This window comes from Argiope bruennichi, chromosome 7, assembly GCF_947563725.1.
Source record: "Argiope bruennichi chromosome 7, qqArgBrue1.1, whole genome shotgun sequence".
Taxonomy (NCBI): Eukaryota; Metazoa; Arthropoda; class Arachnida; order Araneae; family Araneidae; genus Argiope; species Argiope bruennichi.
Genome location: NC_079157.1, coordinates 38,594,507 through 38,609,659, shown reverse-complemented (window position 1 = coordinate 38,609,659; position 15,153 = coordinate 38,594,507).

The following is a 15,153-nucleotide window of genomic DNA, read 5'->3' as shown; positions in this document are numbered from 1 at the left end:
CATGGTTTAACTAGTTATTTCATAGAATAACGATCTGCAGCCCGTTAAAGTGTAAAATAATCTATATCATATTTCTCGCACGACAAATACATTTACCTTCCACCCTTACTGCATTTATGTTTTTGTTTGTTTGTTTTAGAAATAAAAAATGTTTTTATTTTAGAAATAATGTTCTTTGTAATTCCAAATGTCATTTTAGTAATCCTTGTTGTAACAAATGATTTTATGGCACGTTTCCATAAATACCATTTATACACTGCATAAATTAGATAAATTGCTTCTTTTTCATTTTAATTGTCTATCATTAGTTTAATTTCATTTTAGATAAATTGTTTATTTTACACTTTAACTGTCTCTCATTTGTTAATTTATAGAATACCTAGCTATTTCATAGAATAACGAGTTAAAGTGTCAAATTAATAACATATTACACACTTTAACGGACACGATCAGTTATTTCATGGAATAACTAGGTATTCTATGAAAGAACTGCATTATATACTTTAGCGGTAACATATACACCACTGGTTACAGCTTCAGAAAGTAAATACTTTTTTTAATTTTTCAAAATTATTATGAGCTTTAGGTAGTTTTATAAAAGGAACCAAATGGATTGGTCTTCCCGAAACTTTCTTCCAGACTCTGAAAAAAAAGAGGCCTTGAGCTCCCCCCCCCCCCCTCCCCCACTTCCTCCTCTGCATGAAATGGCTAGACCTGGGCAAGGTTGTAAATGCCTTGAAACCTCAGATTCTTGCTTTCAGATTCCCGAAATGAGGTTTATGTGCTTCTTAGTATGGTAAAGAAAACCGAATTTACATTTTGGATGCGTTTTTCCGACCGACTGAATCCAAAATTTGACACAAAACTACAATTCTAGTCAAATGATTGGACATCAAATGCCATTTAATGAAGCTGCCGTGTTTATTGAGGTATCTATCGCATTTGCATGCATGCAAAATTACAAATCGACTGGCGGTCAACCCTTCTGACAAATTTCGATTCAAAATTTGATATACATTTACAGTTCATATGCCGAAACTGTTTACGAATTTCACTTATCTAAGTTGTTGCTTTTTTTAGTTATTGCGTTAGTTTGCATATCAAAGTGCTTCCCTGAAAATCAACTTTTCCAAGGATTTTTCGGCACCTCGAAATGAGGAAGAGATGCTTCCGGCATGGTGGTTGCATCTCGCCACCCTGGAGGGTACACTAATAGGTGGAGTATCTGACTCCTCCCATCGATGACGGGAAGTACTTCCTTCGGGGAGGGTTGTACCGTGGCCGGTGACTGCCCTTAGGATTCAACCCCAGTTCCAGCCAATGTTGCTGTTGCGGTGGTCCGGTCATTCAGTTTTTATGGTTTAAATCCGTGTGCCTTCGTGGTGGGTCGGAGAGTTAGATGGCTGACTTTCCAATGATTTTGTTCTAAGTTTAATAGAGATGTACGCTTTATATGTTAAGGTATGTTTTTACTTTCAGGGTAAATTTCTTGAACTATAAAATTTTCATATTTTTGAATATTTGCATCAATAAGCTTGAAAAAATATTTATGAAATGAACCAGACAAATACCAAAAGATTTCAAAAATTAAAAACAAGAGAGTTTTTTTTTTTTTTTTTGGTTGGAAGAAGGTATAAAACAAAACTTTTATTGTAGAGGTTTATCAAGTGTGCTTAAATTTTTCAGAAATCTTAAAAATATATTACCTAGTTCCTGGACAAAAACATAAGTTGTAATTTCATCCATTCTTTAAATACTGGAGTTCGACAAATAAATAACATGAAATTTTTAGTTTCTTTCGCATCGCCATGCATTTAAACAGTTGTAGAATATTTATAAAGGAATAGATTACTTATCTTTTAATTCAGGAACTGCAGAACATATTGAGAAATAATTACTCCAAATTTGGAGAAAAGAAAAGATTGCATTCGTTTTTAATTTATGAGGTTTTTAATACGAAAATTCTACCAAAGATTAGAATTTGAGAAAACAGCTATTAAAGATGTAAAATAATTGTAAAATAAAAAATGTAATTAAATGAAGATATAAAAATCAGCGTAATTTACACCCTCCGAAAAGCATACTTAGAAACGAAATTGAAAAGACTTATTAAGAAAACTGTGAAACATTAGAGATATTAAATAAAAAAAATCATATTTTCACAAAAAAAAAATTATTCTACGTAGTCCCCTAGTTAATAATTCATATGAAATTTTTCCCATCTTGCTCTTTAAGTTATATAGTTAGGACAGTAGACAGACTTCTGAATGCATTTCGTCCAAAATTTGGTAAAAATATATCAATTCGGTTTAAAGACAACATACTAAATTTAATCCATTAACTCAAAATGTCTTTGAATTATCGCGTTCAGGACAGACATGTTTGCATCAGAACCTCCCCTCCTCCCCGCATTCCGAATTCGGGAGGTCTTAAAAGTGGAGATTCTTCAAATTTCAGATTTTAGATTTTTTTTTTTTTTTTTTTTTTTTTTTTTTTTTTTTTTGACAGAGGCAATATTTTCTCCCTGTAAATTTCGTATACGAAAAAATAAAAATAAAAAAAATGTTTTATCACAAAATAAGATTGCAGCGTTGTATAATTGGATGCTAAAATTAGAAAGAAAAAAAATCGATATGCTCATATTTCATAAAATGCAAGGTCTCAGATTACATAAAAATTTACTCCTCAAATAAATTTCACTAAGTTTTTAGATTTCAATTCTCATCAAAATGCAGTCAAATGATTTACCATTTGCACAGACAATAATTCCTGCTACACGGTGTGATAATCGTTTGATCCAATTAAACTTGATCAATGATTGCTTTTTCTTTTCATTATTTTTAGATATTGATATTTTATGGTCTATTTAATTAATTTAATAATATGTAAAGTACTTAATAAAAATATTAAATACTAGCAAAGTGTCTAATTAGTTGAAGTCCTTTGTGATAGTTTTAATGCTAGAAATATTTAAATATTTAGTCTATTAAAAAAATATCATTATCACCAAAACGTAGCACTGCAAAAATAAAAATCGGTATGAAAATATTATGAGGACTTGATTTTAAAGTAAAAGCATCCTTTTCTCCTTTGCAGGGGGTTTAGTCTATTAATGCAATGAATTAAATTAAATTTGCCGTAAGATATTGTAATCGTCTCTTTCACTGGATAGTGTGTAATATTCAGCATCATATATCAGGGAATCTGTCTCTTCCAAAGTCATATCCGTTTGGTGAAAGTTCCAAATAATTTTCTAATCTGAATACTGCAAGTTCTTACTTGAGATATGAAATAAGACTTTGCAAAGCATAGTATAATTTAATAATAACTATACATACATTTTATATGTGTAATTTTGTACAAATATTTTGCATATATATATACACTCATGTCCAAAATTAAGGTCACAAAAAGGTAACTCAACACTTCCGCCGGTTTAATTGAATCATTTTTCGATGAGCAACAGCGAAAACATGTCATTGCTTTTTTATGTGAATGTCTTTTTTTTAACAGTTTCCTTACTTAGTGAGTGTGAATAATTAATCTTAAATTTCCTTTAATTAATGTTGTGGCATCTCTTTTTCCCCTTGAGCAGAGAGTGCCCCCTTATGGCGATTTACAGAAGACAAGCAGTTGAATGGCAGACCTGCATCCTGAGGTCGACATGATCGGGGCCCCAACATGATCAAGAACTAAAATAATGTTCTGAACAATAATAGCGGGATAGAAAGAAGGGAGGAAGAAATTTTACTGGAACAATAGATGGGTTTTGAAATATACGAAGTTCACAGATAGATATTTAGTGCAAGTTTGCAACATATTATAAAGTACAGTCATTTACCTCACCTACAATGTAAAATTACATTTAAAAATTTGATAATTCATACTATAACATATTTAATATTGTTAGATATAATCATGTCCATGGTAAGGAAGTATCCCTGGAGGTGTCGAAACTTGACTTCAAACAAAAAAGTTAAATTTTAAAAAGTCATGAGTATGTTGCTTTTCTTATCTACAAAGTAATTCTGGCAATGAAATTGCTTCGAGTTCAGAAGTTACAATTCAAGCTTCAACTGCCGAAGAATGTTCCTCACAAACTACACAACCTTGCAATGAAAGAGTAGAAACTGTGAAAACCTTTGAGGAACCATATGTTTATACAAATATGATTGAATCAGAAAATAACGGCGAAAATGACATTAACAAATGTGATCAAGTGCATATAAGTGATTCAGGTTTATGACCAAGCATTACAACTGTTAAATTTAAAATGTTTTCTGTTAAAAACAGACCTGTGCGGCACAAAGGAGTTTTTGCTAAGAATACTGAAGGTAGATTTTTTTCAACTACTTGCTACCTTTTTTTACAAAAAGTGCCAAATGGTGAAATTCAGCTTCGCAGCTAGTTGATTTATTCAAAACCGCAAGACTCGGTATTTTGTTTTTGCTGTACATTATTTTCCAGAGGAAATGAAATTCCTCTATTTATAGGTTCCACGATTTATAGGTGTCTATATTAACTGGAGATAGTTATCAATTGTAATTCAAGATCATGAGCAAAATTTATTTGTCTCATGAGTAAAATTTATTTCTATTTGTCACTTAATTCGTTTATTACTTGGAAATAATTACAGAAACGACTAAATTTATCCTCGACTATTAATTTAAAAAAAATCAAGTTAATATAAATAAGGAAACGGAATGACTTAAACTACTATCTCAAAGAATTGTAAATGTGATTTTATTTTTAGCATATAATAATCTTCCTCTTCGAAGAAACCATGAAATAATAGAAACGTCTAATAATGGAATTTTTTTATTCGAATTATTAAGTAAATACGACTCTGTGCTTATGGATCATATACAAAAGCAACAAAAAATTCCAAAAATAGAATTGTGCATGATTTAACACATACATTACATGAACAAAATATTCCTGCGTTAGGGAATGAAGATCTTAACAAAATTAAAGACTATACAAAAGTAGCCAAATATTACAGTATCCAGATGGATTCTACAGTTGATTTTTCCCATAAATAACAAACTTCCAGTTTAATTAGGTATGTAAATTTTGAAGAGAAAAGATTAAGTATAAATGAGACATTCATAGGGTTTATTGAAGTTACTGATGTGACTGGAGAAGGACTAGCGAAAGCTCAATTAGAAATATTAGGTGAGCTTTATTTAGATATTATGGATTGTAGTGGACAGGCATACGACAACGATAGCAATATGAAAAGGAAATATAAAGGTGTACAATTTAGAATAATTACTCTAAACCCTCATTTAATTATTTAGATATTATGGATTGTAGTGGACAGGCATACGACAACGATAGCAATATGAAAAGGAAATATAAAGGTGTACAATTTAGAATAATTACCCTAAACCCTCATGTAATTATTTAGATATTATGGATTGTAGTGGACAGGCATACGACAACGATAGCAATATGAAAAGGAAATATAAAGGTGTACAATTTAGAATAATTACTCTAAACCCTCGTGTAATTATTTAGATATTATGGATTGTAGTGGACAGGCATACGACAACGATAGCAATATGAAAAGGAAATATAAAGGTGTACAATTTAGAATAATTACTCTAAACCCTCATGTAATTATTTAGATATTATGGATTGTAGTGGACAGGCATACGACAACGATAGCAATATGAAAATGAAATATAAAGGTGTACAATTTAGAATAATTGCTCTAAACCCTCATGTAATTTATGTGCCTTGCCTATGACACTCTTTTATTTATTAATTTGTGGTGCAGCAGTAAATATTCCAGCAGTAAATATTGTAATTTTTTTGGATATTGCAACATTTATATTGCTTATGTTCTGCTTCTACATAAAGATTGGAAATTCTTCAAAGGATTTAAATATTACTCTTAAACCATTATGTGACACTCGTTGGAAAGTCAAATTAGATTCAGTTAAAGCAGTGTATATGCAGTTTGAACAAATTTGTAATGGATTTATTATTGCAAATGACAATAATACAGCGGTATCCGAAGTTGAAAGTCTATTGGATTCAATACAAGAAATGACATTTATTTTAAGTTTAATGGTATGGTTTGCAATATTTTCCAAATAGCACTATCAATAAACTATTTCAAGTAAAGATAATTGTTCTCGACTGGGTTTTTAATTTAGCCAATAAAATTAAAACTAAAATCCAAGATTTAAGAACAAAATTTAACTAGGGTTTTTAGACGAAGCAAAAACGACAACATGTAATTTGAATCTTTCAGAATATTTTTCTGAAAAACAAATTTGAAAAAATGAATATTCGAAAAAATATTCGAATTTGAATATTTCGAAACAGCAGAAAAGGAAATTATAGGAAACCCGGTTGAGAAATTTAGATGTTATTTTTTTAACTCTGTAAATTATATTGTTATTGTACAGATTAAAGATAGATTTTAAAGTATTTAAGTTAATCGCTGATATAAACACGCTACAAAAACATGAATTAGAAAAATGTCCCAAAAACTTTGTAACGTTTGATGATAACGATGCAGATGAAAACCTAATCCAAATAATTGTTTTGCTACGGGATTTGATTTTGAATGAAAGAGATTTAAATAACGCTCACTATGTATTGCAATATAGACTAATTAATAATTAAAATGATTTATTTCTAAATGTATTAACTGTGCTAAAACTTTTTTTTACATTGCCAATTACTATAACAAATGCTGAGCGCTTTTTCAACAAATTAAAATTAATAAAGAATTATCTTCAATCAAACATGTGTGCATAACACTTAAATGCACTTACCACACTAAGTATCGAAAAAAAATTACAAAAAATTGTAATTTTCCAGAAATAATAGCAAAAACAAAATCACGAATTAAATAAACATGCAATAGTAATATGTGTTCGTATTTGTACTTTTTTTTTTACAAAATATTTAGGTTATTAAATGGATTCTTGCACCTGGGACCCTTCGTAGAAAAGTCCGACCCTGTTTCAAAACTGCATCTAGAGAAAAAAGAAATAGTTTCTGAACAATCATTTCTCTTACCACCCTGGAAATCGAATGGTAGCCAATACTTGAATTCCTTTCAACATTTTGATAAACAAAATACTGCAGATATCATTTATCAGCAAATCTTTGCTGCCCATCGTCAAAAATATCGTCAATTCAAATCTATTTTTACAGATGGCTCTAGAGGTTTCGATCATACTTCTTTCGCTTGTATTATTTCAAATTCTACAATAGCTAATAGAATTCATTCATTTTGTTCCATTTTTTTACAGCAGAAGTAACTGCTATTTTAAAAGTTTTATTGTTTATTTGAGATTGTTCTGCAGATAGCTATAAAATACTCAATGATTCACTCAGTACCACTCTGGAATCCTTATCATCTTTACAAGTTCGCAGCCATCTTTTGCTTTTCAACATTTTAAACTTGTATGACAAACTTATCTAGAAGGGCTTTCAAATTATTTTATGTTGGGTCCTCGTACATGTGGGAATTCCGAGAAATGAAAAGGCTGATATGGTAGCTAAATTGGCTACTACTTTCTTGACAACACAGATTTCTCTTTCTGATTATAAGAAATATATAGAATGTCACATTTTGCATTCCAAATGGCAAACTGAATGGGACAAACAAATTCGTAATAAGCATCATACAATTAAGCCTACAATGGATCTCTGGCCTATTTTACACAGCAGAAAACTGGACACAATTTTAACTAGGTTGAGGATTGGGCATACTTAATTCCCCCACCGACATTTGTTGATGGAGGACTTAACATCCTTTTGTTCATTTTGGGACAGGATGTTTCTTTTGCACATTCTTATAGAATGCCCACGGTTTTCTTTACAGCGTCTTAGATATTTTCAGAAATCTCGCCCTGATTTGGGAGAGATGCTTTCCAAAACTTCACATGTTAAACTTTTTAGTTTTCTAAAAAAATATTGGTTTTTTTTTAATCATTTATAAACATTAGCCGCGCTTTTCAGTACACTACCATTCTTACATCATTGTTGGGCTTTTTCATGACTCACATTTTTACTCTTTTAGACATTTAGATTTTGTGCAGATTCCATGTTTTGAATTTATTGTAAATTGATACAAATATTTTAATTTCATGAATAGGGCACAGTTTAGGCAAAGAAGGCTTTTGTGCTATAAAAAAATCAACGCAAAGCTACTAACAGGAAAGAAAAAGGCTAATTCGCATAAATGTTCTATTGGTTAAAAAATCATCTAGTACTGATTCCTTAACGCTGATTGTACCTTACCAGACAACAGACAATCCCTGACCCAAACCATTCCCATTTGAACTACTGTTTATTCAGTGCCATACCCTTCAGGCCTTTAATCTATTTTGTCATAACCGGCTTTAAATATATGGCGGCGAATTATGTTATGAATTTGTAAATTTTTGTCACTATAATTCTTCAAATTCAAGTCATTATAAGATTCCTCCAACAGATTTATGATTGTCAACGCTACTGATTTTCTGTATGTGTGAGTTCTTCAACAATTCTTTGTCAAATACATATTTTCAATTCTTTTTAATTTATTTTTTGTGATAATAAAAATATATAATTCTTACGTATATCTAAAAAACATTGCAGTTGTTGCTACCATAAATACACGTTCTGCATGTTCTGAATTTGATGCTTGTAATAAAGTTTTATGGCAATAAAATGCAAAATCAAAAATTAGGTGTGCAGTTTTGTCAAACTAAATAATAAGCTCATTATTCATTTGTTTTCACTCTTAAGTAGCCTCTTAGCCGATGCAATTCCGGAGAACTGCACCGTTGCCCAGGGAACACCACGTGCAAGTGGACTACTTTCGTTCCCCGCCCACCCACCCTCCATCGCTGCATCCGAAGACAGTTCTGATCTGAAAACTGCATCGGGCAGCCGACGACAGTTTTGATGTTAAACTGCGTCCTTCTGCGACCGGTATCTCACTGGAATATCCAAGGCTAAGCAGAACTGATAGATCTGAAAGGATTCTACTACTGGCACTCCGACAGGAGCCATCCGTGCAGGCAAACCCAGAGCAGAACACAGCTTGTAGACCATATAGGATTCTACAACAGGGATATCTGACTTCTGGATTGCAGATGGAGCCAGTTTCGCTGAAAGTTCTAAAGCCTGGCAAATCCTAAATACCGTGTAGGAGCGAACCACTGGGACGGATTCTACTCTAGTCGCAGGTGGATCATATGGTGTATCAACATCTTGATCCAAATCGGGATCGTAAAACAGATCTCCGACTGAGGGTAAGTGAGGGAACATGTAATATTTCAACAGTTCCAAGATCGTCCATAGGACGATCCATCCAACGATGGCCGTAGCCTCGTTGAAATGTTCACAAAAAGCACCAAGCATAGCTCAGCAAAAAAAAGTCACACAACGATCAGTTGCAAAAAGAGAAATGATTCCTAACAGAGCAGCAGAAGGTGGATTCATTGTTTCATATATTATATTGTTTGTATTTTGTGCATTTGTTTAACGTTAAACAATAATATTTCTGCCAACAACAATAATAAGTGTGATTGTTGAAAACTTCTGCATCCAATAACAATTGATGTTTTACCAGTGTTTATTACTAAATTAACAATGGAATAAATCTAATAATCAAGCATAGAATACTAGAGGGGGGCAAATAGGGGAGTTAATATTTAATTAAATTATGTGGGTTTTAATTTATATATATTTTTTTCAAATATTAATTAGATTTTTCATGAGGGATTTAAAACAAATACTATCGATCGAGATTGAAATTGAATCAAACTTGTAAAAAATGTATTGAGTAAAATTTGAGAACAATATTTCCTTTTCACTTAATAAGTTAAGAAATAATTTTCTGCTCTATACTGTTTTTCAGGCAAATTATCATTTTATATTAGAAGTATAGTAATTAGTTAAGCAAAAGAAATGAAAGGTAAAAGAAAATTGAAAGTAAAAAGAAGAAACGCACAAAACTATACTGAGAAATAAAATATACGCGAAACTAATGAACAAAAGCTGCAAATTTTTAAAGTCTCGTACATGACCGTTTAGTGATTCATTGTATAATGAAGAAAAACGAGTATGCAGTTTGGACGCCCACTTTTCAACCAAATGAAACTCAAAATTCCACACCAAACTATTTTAATAATAAGACCAATTATCGTATTTAATTTATCTAAGTAGCTGTTACCACATTTAGAGGCTTGTGAACGTGCAGACCGACAGATGGCCAAACTTTTAGCGGATTTGACTCCAAATTTGAAAAATTATCTATACTTTAGAAGTTAAATCTGTGCTTCAAATATTACTTATTTAGCGTTCTTCGTTTTGTTGTAATCGTGTTAAATTATATTCGAACCACCGGATTGACAGATTTCCTTTGAATGCATTTCGTTCAAAATTTGATAGAAATTTAAAAATCTGAAGTAGAGACCATATACAAAATGTCACCCATCAAGCTGAAAACGCTTTTGAATAATTGTGTTCACTCATAGGCCTAATTTTTGGGGAAAATATGTTAGTTTTTAATAAAATATGGAGTTCGATTTAAATATATATATATATATATATTATAAGTACAAACTATAAAATTATATTTAATCAATTATATATAAACTATATTTTTTCATTATTATAAGTCAGGGTTAGGCACCTCGTCAACCAATTCTTATTTTATTGACTATTGACTTTTCAAAACGTTGGCACGATTTTGTCATGTTTGACAAGCAAACTGTACATTAATCTTAAGTCTTACCGAATCTTTAACAACTGTGTCTTACTAAAAACGCATTCGCATATGTTCGTTTGCGAGTTCGAACCCTGCAGGCCAAAGATACACCGTATGACTGGTGTAACTATGTAATCCATGTGTATGATATAAACTGTAACTCATGTAGCTCCTGTACATGGTATAAATTTTTCGTAACAAGTTCTCCAAGTCCAAATATTACCAGTGGAGCTACTGGATCAGAGGTGATTGTTCTCTAATCCAGGTCTAAATTACGATCTGTGAATGAAATGTATGAATGAAGTACGCCTCGTGAAAAGTGCTGCTGTGACGCATGAGTAGCTAAGACGTATTCTTGACCCTAGATGGCGCTACTGAAACAAGAGAAGCTAAAAATCGGCTTAAAATCGCTAACTTCGTCAGCTGGCTTGCCTATGACAAGGTCCATACGCAACAACACTGTAAAAAGTATCCAGAAGCTGAATTGAATTTTGAAGTATCACAAATAATGCTCAAACCCTGGGAAATGAAATGTAATCATCCATTTTATTAAAATTTAATAATATAGAATAAATTTATTTAATACAATTAGTATTTTGTAGCCTTTTGCATGTTCTGTTAAACTAATCTTTAATTAGGAATCTGTTTTATACATTAAAAAATTAATATTTTGAAAAATGCTGATATAAATAATTTATATACTTTCTTCCTACAATTACCCTTTAAGCTTTATACATGAATTCAGTCTTAAACCCTTAGAAACTATAAAGAAGTCAGAAAAATTGAAATTTCTTCTAAGTAAGAGATTGAGAGCTATTGAAGGTGTTTGTATAGCTGTTGTCAGGATTTGTTACAACACTTTTAATCATTGGCTTTGTGAAATGTTTCTTGAAATTCTTTACCTACGAAATATAATATTCATGATCCATGTTTAGAAGACTTCGTATTTGGCGATTTTTCTCCCTGTGTAAAGACATGTGCAAGCACATTCCTTGGCGTCATATAGCCGATTTTTCCATGTGTTATCTATGGCTAGGCAGCCTTCATGTTTGGCTATTTTTCTCCTTGTTTAACACTTTCATCGTCTTCCAGGAATATTCGCTATGCGCTAGGGATGAGATAACTCATCCTCTACTCAAGATTTTTATGTATTATTGCAGCGTCTTATATATAATTATTATATATAAGAAAGTGCGGCGCAGACTCTTAGCGCATAGGGAGGGACAAACGCGCGTCATTGCAGCAATGAAGTGTTAAGAATATATGCATGCACATTTTATTTATTTTTTGGGGGGGGGCGTCTGCATTTCGGTTGGTCACATGATACACGATGGTGTAACAGAAGTTTGTATTTAGCCAATTATTTACCACTATTGTAAAAGCATATGCATGCACATTTCTTGGCTTCAGATTCTCTACTGGCCATGCGATAATGATAGGATTACATGATAAATGTATGATAACTTGATGTCATGCATTTCCAATTCCTATTAACTATTCAAATTATATTTCCAATTCCATTTAACTTTCCTAACTTCCTATCTGATGATTTTTATCCTTATATAAGAATATATGCATGCACATTTTTTTGGCGTCAGTATTTCGGCTGGTCACATGATATACGATGGTGTAACGGAATTTTGTATTTATTCCCCAGCATGTGTGTGCACATTTCTTGGCGTCTGATTGTCATCTGGATATGCAATAACGATAGGGTTGCATGACAATTGCATGATAATTTGATTATTATTTCAATGTGACAATATATACGGTCCACATATAAGCAAACAGAATGCACTCGAAGCTTAATGATTGACAGCAATATAACATTGTATAGTTTTTTTCCCTTTATTGTTCCTTAATGTAATAATTACATTGTAAATGCAGATGTTTGTAAAGGATTATTGTAAAGATATTTCTAAAGGATGTCTTGTTTCATTTTAGCCAATTGACTAACAAAATCTTCGATGGAATATAAATTAATGGCAAATACATCACATGATCTCAGGAAACTAAATATTTAGGTGTCATAATGGACAGAAAATTAAACTGGAGAGCACACTTTAATCATGTAAAAGACAAATTGCAAACTCAATCGCACAAGTTCTTCCCCCTAATCTCTCGAAATTCAAAAATACACAGGGACACTGAAATGCTTATTTACATAGCCTATTTGCGTTCGATATTAACATATGCATGCCAAGTTTGGGGACATGCGGCCAAACCAATCTCAAAATTTTAAAAAGGCACCAGAATTTGATCATAAGAAAAATTTGTGGAGCTACGTTGGTCATGACCAGCACTGGAATATACAAAGCCCGCCCTCATGTAAAAAACTTTCAGACAAACTATTAAGAAAATAGCAACAAATTTTTACAATAAACTTGACACCCATGGAAATGGTGTAATAAAAGCTATTGAGAAATACACCCCGGAACCCAAAATTAATAGACCAAGAAATGTACTTTTAATCTAAAAACAAACCACAACCCACTTCCTAGCTATCATGACCATTTAAACTCATTACCATCCCTTAGTAAAAACATGCTGATTGGCTCTGAATAAACAATAGATTACCCTGAGTAGTAAATCTAAATTCATGCCGACTACACTCTCCGATCTCCACTGTAACCCAACTCACCCACCCCTCTGCAACTAAGTTCCTATTGGAAGATGTTCCACCTCTACCCTCTCCACCAGGGAACTGCTCTGGGAATGTCACTGAACATCAAAGAGGAATGAAAGTTCATGTCATTCACCAAAAGTCATGGACAAATTTTCTCCAATCTACGCCATTGCAGGAGATAGCTTCTGGGTGAAGCGGGCTCTTCTCTAACTCCACAAGTCTCCTTCAGACCACTTTCACAGCTCGACGAAGACGGTCATGTCAAAAGATTCACTGTCAGGCCCTCTGCAACTAACTATTACCGGGGATAAGGTCCTGCCAGGGCTAGGCGTCCCATCAACCCAACTGACATTGAGTTATGATGCATTTCACTTTCTTTCACTCCGCAACAATGGCAGATTACTAACAGCCTGGTATATGCGATTTTTGTTTGATAATGGTTCGGGTTGGCATACTAAAAGTAAATTGCATTATCTGATAAGCGGTGTAATGAGAAAAAAAAAAGTCTTTAAAAAAAAAAAAGAACATTGTCATTTTTTATAAGCATTCTGCAGGAGGGCCTCTCTCTATATATAGAGAGCTACCAAATTTCATTCATCTCTATTTTGTAGATAGTAGATGCTAAGTAAAAAAAAAATAGCAAATTCAACATTTTGAACAGATTTTTATTTAAAAGACACTGCTATTTTTAGTACTTTCCTCAAAAACTTTAGATAATATTACAGCTGAAAAACTTCTTTTGCTCTAACTCTAAATCATTCAGAAGAAAGAGCGCGTGTTACAAACAGAATCTGTTCGAAAGCAGCAGCCATATAACCAATGAGGTCCGTAATGATTAAATCGATACTTGTGCCCACACTGGGCACCATTCGTTGGTCTGGAAAATGCAACCTATAAGAAAAAGGATCAGTTCAAAGCAAACAAAGACGCAGATGAAGGCTTGCTACAAAGCAACTTTCCACAGTTAATTTTGTAATCTTTTGTTGAAATTTCTATTTCGTTTTGCGTTTTTAGCTTGCAGGAGAAAACGGCTGACAGCATATTGAACATTTCTTAAACACTTTCTATATCTCATAATTTCATCAGTTAGTTCGTTTTCTACGGTTTTATGTTATAGGGGGCAGTTAAAAAGCGATTTCCCAATACCTTGTGGTACTTACCTTCTCACGGTGGTTGGACTTTGAACAGTGCCTCATTAACACGAAACGTAATTTAATTAGCATCTCATGACGAACGTAGCACCATCTGTCAGTCAACTTTTGAACTATTTTTTCTTCTTTCTGAAAACAAATTATCATTGCTTCACACATACTCAGATGAAATGTCTAGTTATTCTGACCAACATTTTTTTTTTCTGTGCATGTGTGCATGCATATTTTTGAAAGAGGGACTTTAATTGTAAGCAACTTATATTTAACAACTGCTTTGTTTAGAGGCTGAAATGTTTTACCACTATTTCCTTTTTTTTTTTTTTTTTTTTTTTTTTTTTTTACACAATGTTTTCCAAACCATTTTCCACTTTACATTTGCGGCAGTTTTTCCAGTACTATTAATGAGATTATTACTAACGTATGAAAAAATAAGTTGCTCAAATTAATATTTTAATTTTAAAAAACTTTTCATACAAAAAAAAAATGGTTTCTGTACATTATCATATATTATTCAAAAGTGGTTTTAACATTAAAAAATTGTACATCAAAGAGTTTTAATTTCTAGTAGAGCCGGATATATCAATTAGTTATTTAATAAAATCTCAAATATTTAATTTCAAAATTGATGCCGAAATATTTTGCTGTAATTC